This window comes from Protopterus annectens, chromosome 2.part1 (genome assembly GCF_019279795.1).
Source record: "Protopterus annectens isolate FY-2018-M chromosome 2.part1, PAN1.0, whole genome shotgun sequence".
NCBI lineage: Eukaryota > Metazoa > Chordata > Ceratodontiformes > Protopteridae > Protopterus > Protopterus annectens.
In genome coordinates, this window is record NC_056729.1 from 1,931,317,875 (window position 1) to 1,931,330,699 (window position 12,825).

The following is a 12,825-nucleotide window of genomic DNA, read 5'->3' on the forward strand; positions in this document are numbered from 1 at the left end:
GAGAAATAGCCTAGTAATATGACACTGGAATTACTGGGGAGGATTGTGTGGGGCTGGGAAGGCCTGGGGGTCCCCAATCCATTACCCTGTCTAGGGTCCCATTTGACCATGATCCAGCTCTGTACCCCATTGAAACACATCTACAACCTGTGTATTACACTTAATATTATGCTAATATCCAGAAGAATCCCACTGCAAATCTTCTCCCTATGAAACCCAATCCCCCAAGTCTATCAGACTTTCAGCCCATTTCCATTCTTCCTACCTTAGGAAAGATTCTGGAAAATGACTTTATTTACATCTCACTCACTGCATCAACCAATACCACCTTCTCTCTCAAAAGCAGCATTTGATCTCCTTGATCACTCAGTTCTCCTAGACCATCTCACTGAAATAGGCATTAGTGATGACACTGCCCTGGTTCAAACACTACCTTCCTAACTGCCATTTCTAAGTTAAATTTATATCTTCAACCTCTCCATCAGTCCCTCTGCAGAAAGGTGTCCCGCAAGGACCCATTCTGCCACCTCTCCTCTTTTCTACCTACATTAACAAACTTTCTTTTGACTTACTCCATCTTTCTCTCCTGCTTTGTGCTAATAACATGGTCCTAGTCTGCTCGAAAAAGTCTGTCTCTTTTCTTAAACTTAAACTTAGGCAGATTATTATGCCTTTATTCAATGGGTCAGTGATAAAAAAAATTGCTATTTAATTCACCTAAAACAAAAACAATTCTTTTTGGCACTAGGCAAACGCTTGCTTCTATCACCAGGCCTCTAAAACACCTTGATGATTTTAATAATGCTATTGAAAATGTCATTTCATTCAAGCACCTAAGGGTTTGGTTGGAGCCATTCCTAAATTTCCAATTCCACCTGCAGTACATATGTGCAAACAAAACAAAAAACAAAAAAATAACTCTTTCTTATTCTTGGTTAGTAGGACCTCCCCTTTTCTATCCAGATACTATAGAAATGCCATAGTTAAAGATATAGACTGGCATGTATCCCAAAGACTACCCTTACTCTGGAAGAGGCTCCACATCCATGTGAAGCAGAGTTCCTCCCAAACCCAATTCAAGTGTAACTTGGACAACTGGATGGGGAACCGGAAATTCATCCCTGCTTTGCAACCTATGTCTCTAATGAACACAGGCAACCTGTAAATGTTTATCTCCCATACCACTGCTTGTAAATGGTTTATCTCTGATATCCCTGCTTGTAAATGTTTCATTTTCTACTCTCCTGCTTACACTTATCAATGGTACCAGAACTTATCAGAAATTTGGGATGCATGACTAGGCTTAAAAAGGCCATTGTGGTCATTAGCCTAGTAAACACCTATGCACCTATACCTTACTGGCTCAGCTAGAATATTATCCCCCGCTCATTTCTGCAGCTTCTAAAAGAAATATATCCACCACTCGGTCCACTTAAAACACCATTTGCAGATTCATTACTCTAAGCACCAAAATCCAAGACAGTCAGGAAAGCAATACGACGTAGTGATTGTAAAAATGGTAATTTAATGTTGCAACTTGCAAAATTCAATAAAATAGGCTCAACACAAACCCAATACACAATTCAAATGTTTAGCGCACTTTCACCTAGTAAAGTACAAGGCTTCCTCAGAACAATGAACACAGTTCATCAAATGTGTTAAATACTCTCCATCTTAATTAGTCAATTATTTCTTAAAGAAATCATCCCTGCCCTAAGTAAGGTAACTAAATGTATGAGTAAATTCAGGTCATCATGTAACTTTTCTAGGATTTGTTAGTGTAATTTGTTTAACATAACATTTATTAATAAACTACATTTTTATTAACCTATATACATAAATAAATATATAAATATATAAGTATATAAATAAATATGTTAATATTAATTGTTGTAACAATTAAAATAATCAATAACCCTGTTTAAAATACAATTAGGGTTTAAAACATAAATCATAACTTGGCTTGTCGCAATTTTAAAACACTATTAATGCTAATGTAGTCATTTAGTCTAGGAGGTCTACCAGCATCCGTCCTTAATTGCCAGTATAGCTCCCTAAATTCAACCCTGGACTCCCATTTACCACCATGAGGGTCAATATCAACCTGTTCCACCACTGAAAATTTAATCTTCATATTATTGCATAGTAAAGAGTGCCTATAAAAGGCATTAGATTCTTTGCATTTAGCTATCTCATAGATCATCTTCCTCAGGGTACGTACATTTTTACCTCTATAGACACTGTAGCAAACTTCACAGATTCCTATATATATTAACCCTTTCGTACCACAATTATAATGTTGAGAAGCTGCCATCCTAACACCTCTAAAAGGAATCCAAATTTCACTCTCTTCTGAAATATATTCACACTGATGGTAGGCACCACATTTAAATGTGCCTCGTCTTGACCTAACAACCTTCTGTGTGTTCTAATCTTTCTTTTCAAACATGTCCTTCAAATTCATACCTCTCCTTCTCAAAAAAGAAGGGTGGTGTGGAATATGTATTCCTGTATCATCATTCACTTTCAAAATAGGCCAATATTTTTTGACGATGTCCTCTACTTTAAATGATGTAGTGGAAAAAGTGTGTGTAAAGGCCACTCCATGTTCATTTCTTACATCACGGTGTGTCATTTCATCTGTAAAACCTAAGTCTAACAATGGAAAGATCTTGCTGTCCCTATTCTTCATGACTTCTTCAGCTAAACTGTCTATCATAGGTTTGGGGTAACCTCTTTCTAAAAAAAGGGAAGTTAAAGTCCTAACCTCGTCTAAAAATTCAGAGTTGGTGCTAGTCATTCTTGATGCTCTTATCATCTGGCCCTTTACTATACCTTTCTTTTGATAGTAGGGGTGCCCACTCTCAAAATGTAAGTATGTGTTGGAAAAAGTTGGTTTCCTGTATAACTTAGACTGAAAACAATTGTTCAATTTATCCTTATATAACATAACATCTAAATAATTAATAGTAGAGTCGTTAATACCATGCGTAAAAGTAAAAAATTCAGTAGTATTGTTGAGGTAAGACATAAATTCATTAAATTCTCCTATTGAACCATTACATAATAGGCAAATATCGTCCAGGTAGCAGGTATAAAAAGTAATGTATCTCCGCCAATCTGAATTAAGGACAAACGTCTGCTCCCAATAATACAAAACACAATTAGCATAGAGGGGGGCACAAGCTGCCCCCATTGCAACACCCTTACTTTGCTGATAGAAGTCTCCGTTAAAATAAACAAAATTGTTTCTGTAAATTCCATAATCAAGTTAATGATGTTATTACCTAACCCTGTTTCAGTGAATAAAATTTCCCCAAACCATTCTAGTCATGTCTCATGTGGGATACTAGGGAATAACTCTACCACATCTATAGTGGCTAGGGACATATCAGTGTTATATTTATCCTTTGTTATTCTCCTCAAAAAGTCCCATGAGTCCTTTGTTATGTGAGGAACAGAGTTTACAAATGTCTTCAACTGGGCATCTACAAAACCAGCTAAAGGCTCAGTGATACTACCAGCTCCTGTTAGTATGGGTATAAATTTTAACTCATCAATCCCTTTGTGCACTTTAGAGATCCCAAATATAACAAGAACCCTTGGATTTTCAACATGTAAAACATTAAATAACTTCTCATTTATACTACCCAGTAATAAATGGTCGGACAAATAGTATTTAATTTTAGAGTATGAAATATTTATTTCATTACGAGAAATGACTGTGTAATGATCCGAGTCCTGTAAAACGTTATGTATGTGTGTTTCATATTCTTCATTGTACATCAAAACCATCCCTCCACCCTTGTCAGGCCTCATCACTCTACACTTTTCTTCTCTTAATAATTTCAATAGAGATTTTACTTTTTCTGACAGGTAGTTAGTCAAGTTATGCTTAGTGTTCAGTTGTCTAACTTCTTTTTCAACCAACTCTTCAAAAAATTTTAACGATGGATTCACTGGTGGATTAAACAAACTCTTCCTACACATTTCACCTCGGTTTAAGTGTGCACCTTTAAAATAAAACTGTAAATTAAGTTGCCTAATGAACAACTTAATATCTATTAATGTGTTCACCAGTGAACTAGGACGTGTAGGAAAAAAATGAAATCCTTTAGTAAATAAACTAAAATATGCCTCATTGACCTCTAAATCTGTAAAGTTGTAAATACAGAAATTATCCTGTTTACAAATTCTTGAACCCACATCATTCCGAATCATACAATAGTTTAAATCCTGAATATTATCAGGGGATATGGGCAAAAATTCCAAGTCTATCAGTAATTCTGTCTTCTCCCTGGATATCTGCCCCCCCCCGAAATGCTGGGGGTTTTGATATGAATATTTCCTTTGCTTTTCGGCTAACCTCTCACTTCTCCTCACCATTCCTTCCCCTAAAGGGTGGCCAAAATGCTCATTGTTGTTTGTATCACTTTCATCATTTACTAAATCAACAACATTGTCACTAACTGAATTAGGAAAACCAGAAGTGTTATTAAACACTGGAGAGGCTCTACCGTTCCTGTATTCCTTTAAAATCTCTTTCAAGCTTCTTCATTTTTCTAAAAATAATTGTATCACAGTAGTTGTCAATTTCTTCAAACAGATTGTCATATTTTCTTTGATCAAAATGGCCACTACTGAAATGTAAAACTTTGTTATGTAAAACATTAGTTTCATTTAACAACACTTCCTTGTGACTTTCATAATCCCTGACCGTCAACGTAAGCATTTCTATACCCATGTTATTAAACAATTCAGTTAACTGCTTATATAACAATTAATTTTGCTTAACATTGTTTGGATATTTAAACAGTTTCAAACCTTTGGGTACTCTTTCAGTTGAAATTTATTTATTTATTTATTTATTTGCTTTTTTTTTAACCAGGATGGTCCATTGGGCTAAGTGAACCCATTTTCAGTGGAGTCCTGGGGAGAAAAGCTCCGACATTTAAATAATCAATTTCTAACTGGTTCATTTTCAAAGCATATAGTTTATCTTTAAATAGTTTAAAAGTCTCATCAAATGTCTCAGATGTATTGTCAAATGTTTGTTCATTAAAGTTAAACCTCCGGCTGGACCAAGTATCAAAATTAAAATTGTTGTCAGTACCTGTAGTTCAGTTACCACCATAAATGTGGTGTTTGTTGCTAAAATCACTTTTAGCGTTGTTTTGTTGCACAGTATCAACCACAGGTCCCCCGCGTTTCTTTCCTTCATGTACGGTAGTTTCTTTTATAAGTCCAAATCGGTTACCTGTGTTGTGCTGCTCCTTAAACTGATTTTGGTTACCTGGTAACTCGGACTGTCCAAGCAATGGAATCTTGGTATTCTCAAGTATCTGCATTAAAAGGAGCATCATCTTGTTGAACTCGCCTCTAGTGACTGGCGAGTTATGATCGTCTTTCGTCATTTCCTTCAATAACGGTGTGTCCAAAAAAAGTCAGATTCTGCTCCTTCTGCCATGGATAAAAAGCCTGAAGAACCACAAAGCACAAATGATCCAAACCACTCAAAGCACCAAAATCCAAGACAGTCAGGAAAGCAATACGACGTAGTGATTGTAAAAATGGTAACTTAATATTGCAGCTTGCGAAATTCAATAAAATAGGCTCAACACAAACCCAATACACAATTCAAATGTTTAGCGCGCTTTCACCTAGCAAAGTACAAAGCTTCCTCAGAACAATGAACACAGTTCATCAAATGTGTTAAATACTCTCCATCTTAATTAGTCAATTATTTCTTAAAGAAATTGCTTAAAAAGGACATTGTGGTCATTAGCCTAGTAAACACCTACAAACCTATACCTTACTGGCTCAGCTAGAATATCATCTCCCGCTCATTTCTGCAGCTTCTAAAAGAAATATATCCACCACTCAGTCCACTTCAAACACCATTTACAGATTCATTACTCTCTCTTCCCATGAAATGAACACCACTGCAAAACCATTGACAAAGTTAACTGGCTACCAGTGAAATAATGTGCTGACTTTATACTTGCCTCTCAACTATTTAAACTTATCAAGAATGATGCCTTCTCTCTACTACCTTCCAGACTATTCAGAAATGCACAAAAATATAACCTTAGATATCTTAGCTGCTCATGGCCTCTCTTCCAAAGCCCCCCCCCCCCCAGCCCAAACTAGGCTTTACTACACAGACCATGCTTTCTCAGTCCTTGGTCCAAAACTGTGGGAATCTTTCCCTTCTTTTCCTTAAAGACCACTCCTTTTACCATACTTTCCATGAACAAATAAAATCCCATTTCAAGATTATATGAAAATGTAACTACTCCCTTTCTGGTCATATAATTTAACTTCTTAATTCTCTTCTTCTCTCTATTATTATCAGTCTTTCAGCATATGCAGTCTCTGATGGCACTCTGTATATAATGCATTTATATACTGTTTTTTTAATCACTCTGTATATCATAGGATCATAGGAGGCTACTAGGCTTTCGATCCAGAGGTCATTTCAAGCTAGCCATTTCATCCCAATTTAATACCATAGGTTCTCTAGTCAATACCCAAGATTGTATTTATTAATGACTGCCCATGTCCATGGTGGTTGTGGGTGGTATCCCTGGTAAAAATTTACAATGCCCCATCCACTTTTCCAAGTTTGTTTTGAACAGTGTCATAGAGGTGCTCTGCTTCACATGAATTGGCAGCCTATTCCAAAGACGAGGAAGTCACTGAGAGACAAAACTATCCTTCCAACATGTCCTATTCAAATCGCAGACCATATTTAGGTCCCTGGAATGGGTAGTTCTAGTCCAATTTGACGTATGGATGTTCAGCAAATTCATTAGGTTTGGTTCAGAAATTGCATTGTAAGCCAAGCATAAGTATCCCCTAAGAAGTCTATATGATACTGAGTATAGTTACAGGAATATTAGGTGGTATGTGTAAGGCATGTGCTATAGTCTTTTGATCTTCTTAGTTAGAAACACCTGAGGTCTCTCCAGTTGCTGCAGATGCTCTGTATGGTACATGTTGAAAGAGACGTTATACTCAACTATGGGCCTGATTAGTGATGAGTATAGAGGGGTTATAACCTTCTTTGCTCTAGAGGCAATGCTTTTGCTAATCAAGCATGCTATGTGGAAAGCCTCTCTTATTACAGTAGACACATGGTGGTCAAAGTTAAGGTCGCAGTCTATGTAAAAATCACCAAACTCAAGCGTCGGGAAGAGTCCACCAGTTTATTGTCGAAAATAGTATCCAAGTAGTCCTCTTGTAAATGTTACAAGCAGAGATGAATAAAACCAAACTACTAAAAACAAGGATCACAATAATCCGTTAAAATTACTGCACACGAAAGATATGTTACATATCTTTCGTGTGCAGTAATTTTAACGGATTATTGTGATCCTTGTTTTTAGTAGTTTGGTTTTATTCATCTCTGCTTGTAACATTTACAAGAGGACTACTTGGATACTATTTTCGACAATAAACTGGTGGACTCTTCCCGATGCTTGAGTTTGATGATTTTTACATAGTTTTGGCTTGTGGAAAATTTTTCGGCGTTTAAGGTCGCAGTCTATTTGTGACTCTAGATCCCTTACCACTTCGTAGGCATATAAGGTATTGTTGTTAATTTAATAGTGTGAAGGGATATTGCTTTTATCAAAGGGAATGATGATGCATTTCTTTGCATTCAGTTTGAGAGAGTGACTAAGACACCAATTGATGGTCTACATAAGACCCTCCTGAAGTGTACTGACATAATTTAGGGATTTACTAACTGCACCCAGTTTGCAGTCGTCCACAAACTTGGTCAGCCACCTCCCCTTAGTTTTGGCCTGAACTTCTGAGAAGTATATAACAAACATTAGAGGGCCCAGCACTGACCCTTGTGGCACCCTGCTGGTGACAGGTCTGCTGGTTGATGTGGAGTCACACACTTTGATAGTGTGTGACTGGTTTGCAAGCCATTTGGCAACCCATCTTACAGCAAAGGAGTTTACATTCAGTTTGTTAGGTTTCTTGGTAATGCTTGACTGTGGGATTGTCAAGTCAAGGTACGCTGTGTGCACAGATTTTCCCTTGTTAATGGCATGGGTTACATTTTCAAAGAAATCTACCAGGTTTAATATGTAGGATCTGCCCTTGATGAAGCCGAATTGGGTCAGATCCAGGGTTTGGAGGTCACCCGTGTCTTTATTTATGAGGTCCATGATGATACGTTCCATGGCCTTACAGCTGAGGCTGGTCAGACTTATGGATCTATAATTCCCTGAGTCTGTTGCTAGGCCACCTTTGTGGAGGGGAATAACTGTTGCTGTTCTCCATTCCACAGGAACAATTCCATTGTTTAGGCTGTGATTGAATAGGGTACTTAATGGTGATGCTAGTTCATGTTTTAGTTTGTTTAGAAGACAGCCTGGGATGCCATCTGATCCCGTAGATACTGTGTTTTTTGCCTTAAACAAGGCATTAATGATCTGCTCTTCAGATACATTGGATGGGGGGAGGTGGGGGCAAGGTTTGTGATACGTTTGGGGGGGAAAAGAGAGTGAAATTTTCATCAAATCTGTCTGTTAGCAGGTTTGCTATCTCTGTGTGATCAGTGTTTCTGACTGTTAGACACTAGTTCGGCACATGCTTGGTCCTACCTTTTAGGCTGTGTACGTAGCTATAAAAGGCCTTATGATTATCCTTGGCTGTGATTGCCAAGTTTTTCTCAAAGATACACTTAAGAGGATTTGACATGTTGTCTTATTTACTTGTTGAGGTTGAGAAGGGTACTTGTCCATTGTTGGGGCCTCGCCTTAGTTTTCTTAGACAGCAACATTTTGCATTTGTTGTAAAGTTTGCTGATGCTGGATATTCACCCGGGTGGCTTTTTTTTGTGGTGGGCTGGGAGCTGGGACTGTTGTAGATTATTAGAGATGCTACTGTTTGTATGAAATTTCTTTCTATGCCACCTGATTTTTGTCTGTGGATAGAGCAGGTTGTGTGGTGTGTCTATGTTTTAGGAGTTGATTTATATCTGACTAGTAGGTTTTGTGATTGTTCATATGTGAGTTTTGACAGTTTTTGTAATAATCTTTTTTTATCTCTTTCCATCTTGCATTTTACTTTAATTATGAGTTGCCTGAGTTTGATCTTTTTAAGAATGTTTTTCCAGGCCTTGTCTCTTTGGTTATCAAGGTGATGGACTGGCTTTGACCGCCTTTGATTTTGCAAGGAGCAAGTTAATTTTGAATAGCTAAAAGTACTCTGTTGAATTCAGATACACCATCATCTAAGGGTGGCATTTTTAAGATGTTCTATTTACATTCCTTTGAACTTCTAATAATAGGTTCATAAGTAAGTACTAAGCTAGCAACCCTTGTGGACCATTTTCAGACTAGCCAGTTTCCATTTCTGTACTCAAATTAATACCATATATAATTTGAGGAGACTCATTCATGAGACAAAGCATTTAGGAGATGCCTCTGTCCATTAGTAGTACGGGGACAGTCCTGGGGTAAATTTTTTGTTTTCCATCTACAGTTCCAAGTAGTGCTTGAATATGGATGGGAATGAACTTTATTTTATGTGGATGGGGAGGGTGTTCTGGAGCAGCTATATCCTCTGTGAGATATACCTGTCCCTCCAAATCATTCTGTTGATTTTGGAGAAGAGGTTTAGATCCTTAGGCTCAGTATTTCTGATAACATTTGACTTTCTGATGTGTGGTAAATCCATCAGTAATGGATCGGAGGATGCCTTGTATGCTAGACATAGGTCACCTCTTAGAAGTCTGTAGGATGCCGAGTATAATGACAGGGCTTTGAGTCACTCCATGCAGGATATATTATTTAGACTTTGTATGCTTTAGTAAGGTATCTCTGTAGGTGTTCCAGTTGTTTCATGTGTCTGGACAGATACATGCCAAAAGGGGTATTATATTCAATGATTGGCCTAATGAGAGGTGACTATAGGGTGCCAATGACATCTCTAAATCTAGACACAATCCCTTTGTTTATAAGATGTGAAATATAGAAGGACTCTCTTACAACAATGGACACATATTGGTTGAAAATTAGGTCATTATCCATATACATTCCCAAATCTCAAACAAATGGGTCAACTCTTAGGGTTGTATTGTCAATGTGGTAGTTCCCTGTGGTAGATAACTTTCCAAAGGATAAAATAATGCATTTTTGGCAGTTAGTTTCAGTCCATGATTTTGTCACCACTTATTTATTTGGGACAAACCTTCCTGCAGGATGGCTAAGTCATCTGGAGATTCCATGACTGCTCCTAGCATGCAGTCATCTGCAAACTTAGTCAGCCAGAGTCCTTTGGTATTGCATTTTACTTTGGAAAAGTAGATGGCAAACAAGAGAAGTCTCAGCACAGAACCCTGGGACACTCCACTAGTGACTGATTTCTTTGTGGAGGAAACATTCCTTATTTGGATTTCCTGCACCATATCTGAGCCAGTTGGCAATTCATCTGCTAAAATAGGGGTTTATTCCCACTTTAGCTTTTTAACCATTAAAACCAATGCATGATGATAGCACAGTATTAAATGAAAAAAAAAACAAGAACTAAAAGTGTACTGTGCAAGAGGCTAAATACAGGCAAAATAGTGATTGAGTCTTAGTAAAACACAGCCATATAACTTGTAATCCAAATGGTTTATTAAACCAGTGTTTAGTGTTTTCATCCTAACATGCCAAAGGCCTTCTTTAGAACAATAGAACCAGTAATCTGTCTCCTTATACATATACATATGTTTAATTGTAAATCAGTAAATTGATAAGTTAATAAGTGTTCAAAAAAGTTTTTAAAATGAATATTCTCCCTCCAACCTAACATACTTAATAAATCCACTGTAATGGTTTGTAACCTGATGGTTCTAAAATTCATTAAATCAGTGAAAATAAAATGTAATCAAAGGTTAAAGTAAAACAGATCATGGGAGGTTACTAGGCTATTGGCCATGAGGCCCTTATAAGCCTAGCCAAGAGTTTATCCCATGTTTAGATAAATCAGCACCCAATGCCACTGTCCAGCAGGGACATGGGTGGAATCCCAGGGGTATATTTTCTGTTTCTGATCCAGTTATCAAGGTTGTGCTTAAACGGGGTAAAGAGGTACACTGCTTGATGTGGAGAGGGAGACTATTCCATAGATGAGGGAGTCTCTGAGACACAAATCTGTCCTGCCAACAAGTCCTATTAATGTTACTGACCAGGTTGAGTCCACGCATGTGGGTTTATTGAGTGCAGCTTGACTTGCGGATATGCAGCAGTCCCATCAAGGTGGGATCCATGATCACCTTGTATGCCAGACAGAGGTTACCTCTGAGGATTCTGTATGAAACTGAGTAGAGGGATAGGGCTTTTAGCCTATCTGTATATGGTAGATGTTTGAGGCCCTAAATTCTCCTGGTGAGGAACCTCTGTGGTCTCTCCAGCTGCTACATGTGCTTTGCGAGGTACATGCCAAAAGGTGCATTGTACTCAATAATAGTACTTATAAGGGAAGAATGCATGGATGTTATGAGCGCCTTGTTCATGAATGAGACACCCTTACTTATGAGGTGGGCCATGTAGAAGGCTTTCTGTATCATGGAAGCAACATGATGGTCAAAATTCAGGTTGCTATCAACCTGGGTGCCCAAATCCCTCATGACTGATTGAGAGCTTAGACATTGTTATTAATGTGATAATTTGTGGGGACATAACTCTCCACACAGGAGATGATGATGCATTTTTTCATATTTAGCTTGAAGATATGTTTCTGGCACCAGTCATTTGTCTGAGTAAGACCCTCTTTGAGAATGCCCACATCACTAGGGGAATTGATGACAGCACCCAGCTTGCAGTCATCTGCAAACTTGGTCAGCAATATCCCACTGGTTTTGGCCTGCACCTCAGAAAAGTATATCCCAAAAAAAACCGGCCCCAAGACAGAACCCTGGGGTACGTCGCTTGTTACAGGTCTACTATTTGAGGTGGCTTCCCCTAGTTTGATTAGGTGGGTTCTGTCAGTGAGCCAGTTTGCTACCCATCTGGTAACATATGGATTGATGCCTAGTTGAGAGAGGTTATCTATTATGCCCGAGTGGGGAACAGTGTCAAAGGCTTTGGCCAGGTCAAGGTAGGCAGTGTGCACAGTCTTCTCCTCATCCATGGCTTTGGTGACTGCCTCAGAGAAGTCAACCAAATTTAGCAGACATGACCTCCCCTTGATGAAGCCAAACTGTGTGGGATCAAGTGTTTGGAGGCTGCCAATGTCCTTATTAATGAGGTCCATGATAATCCGTTCCATGGCCTTGCAGATGAGGCTAGTTAGGCTAGTTCATCAATGCAATAATTTGGTACTAAAAGTAACTAAGGGTAATTTGAATATAAACTCATAAGCTCATCCTGCCTTGACAGGAAAAACATCATTGTGAAAAAAGTAAATAATAGTGGTGTGGTGAAAGATGCTTACAATTTAGTTGTTGCTTCCCTCAATACTGGGATAATGGAAATATTTTCATTGAATCCTGGAGGGTTTGAAGCATTCAGCTTCAGAAGCTGAAGCATCTCCCTATATTCAAGTCTGTTCTGTCATGCTCCTCTTCTCCCGTCCATAAAATTTATTTTCAAAAGACAAAAAGGGAACATTCTAAAATTAGAACAATTTAATGTGTGCTTGAATAAGGTGTTTTTATTATTGATGTCAATATTGTTATATTATACTATATGGACAAATCCAAGATGTCACTTCCAGTAGTGGGTACTCTGACTAATTGTCCCAGGGCATTTGTATTGACAAAGTCTCAGAATCTCTGTACTTCTGCAATAGTGGTGGTATAGGTTGTCCAGTTTATTT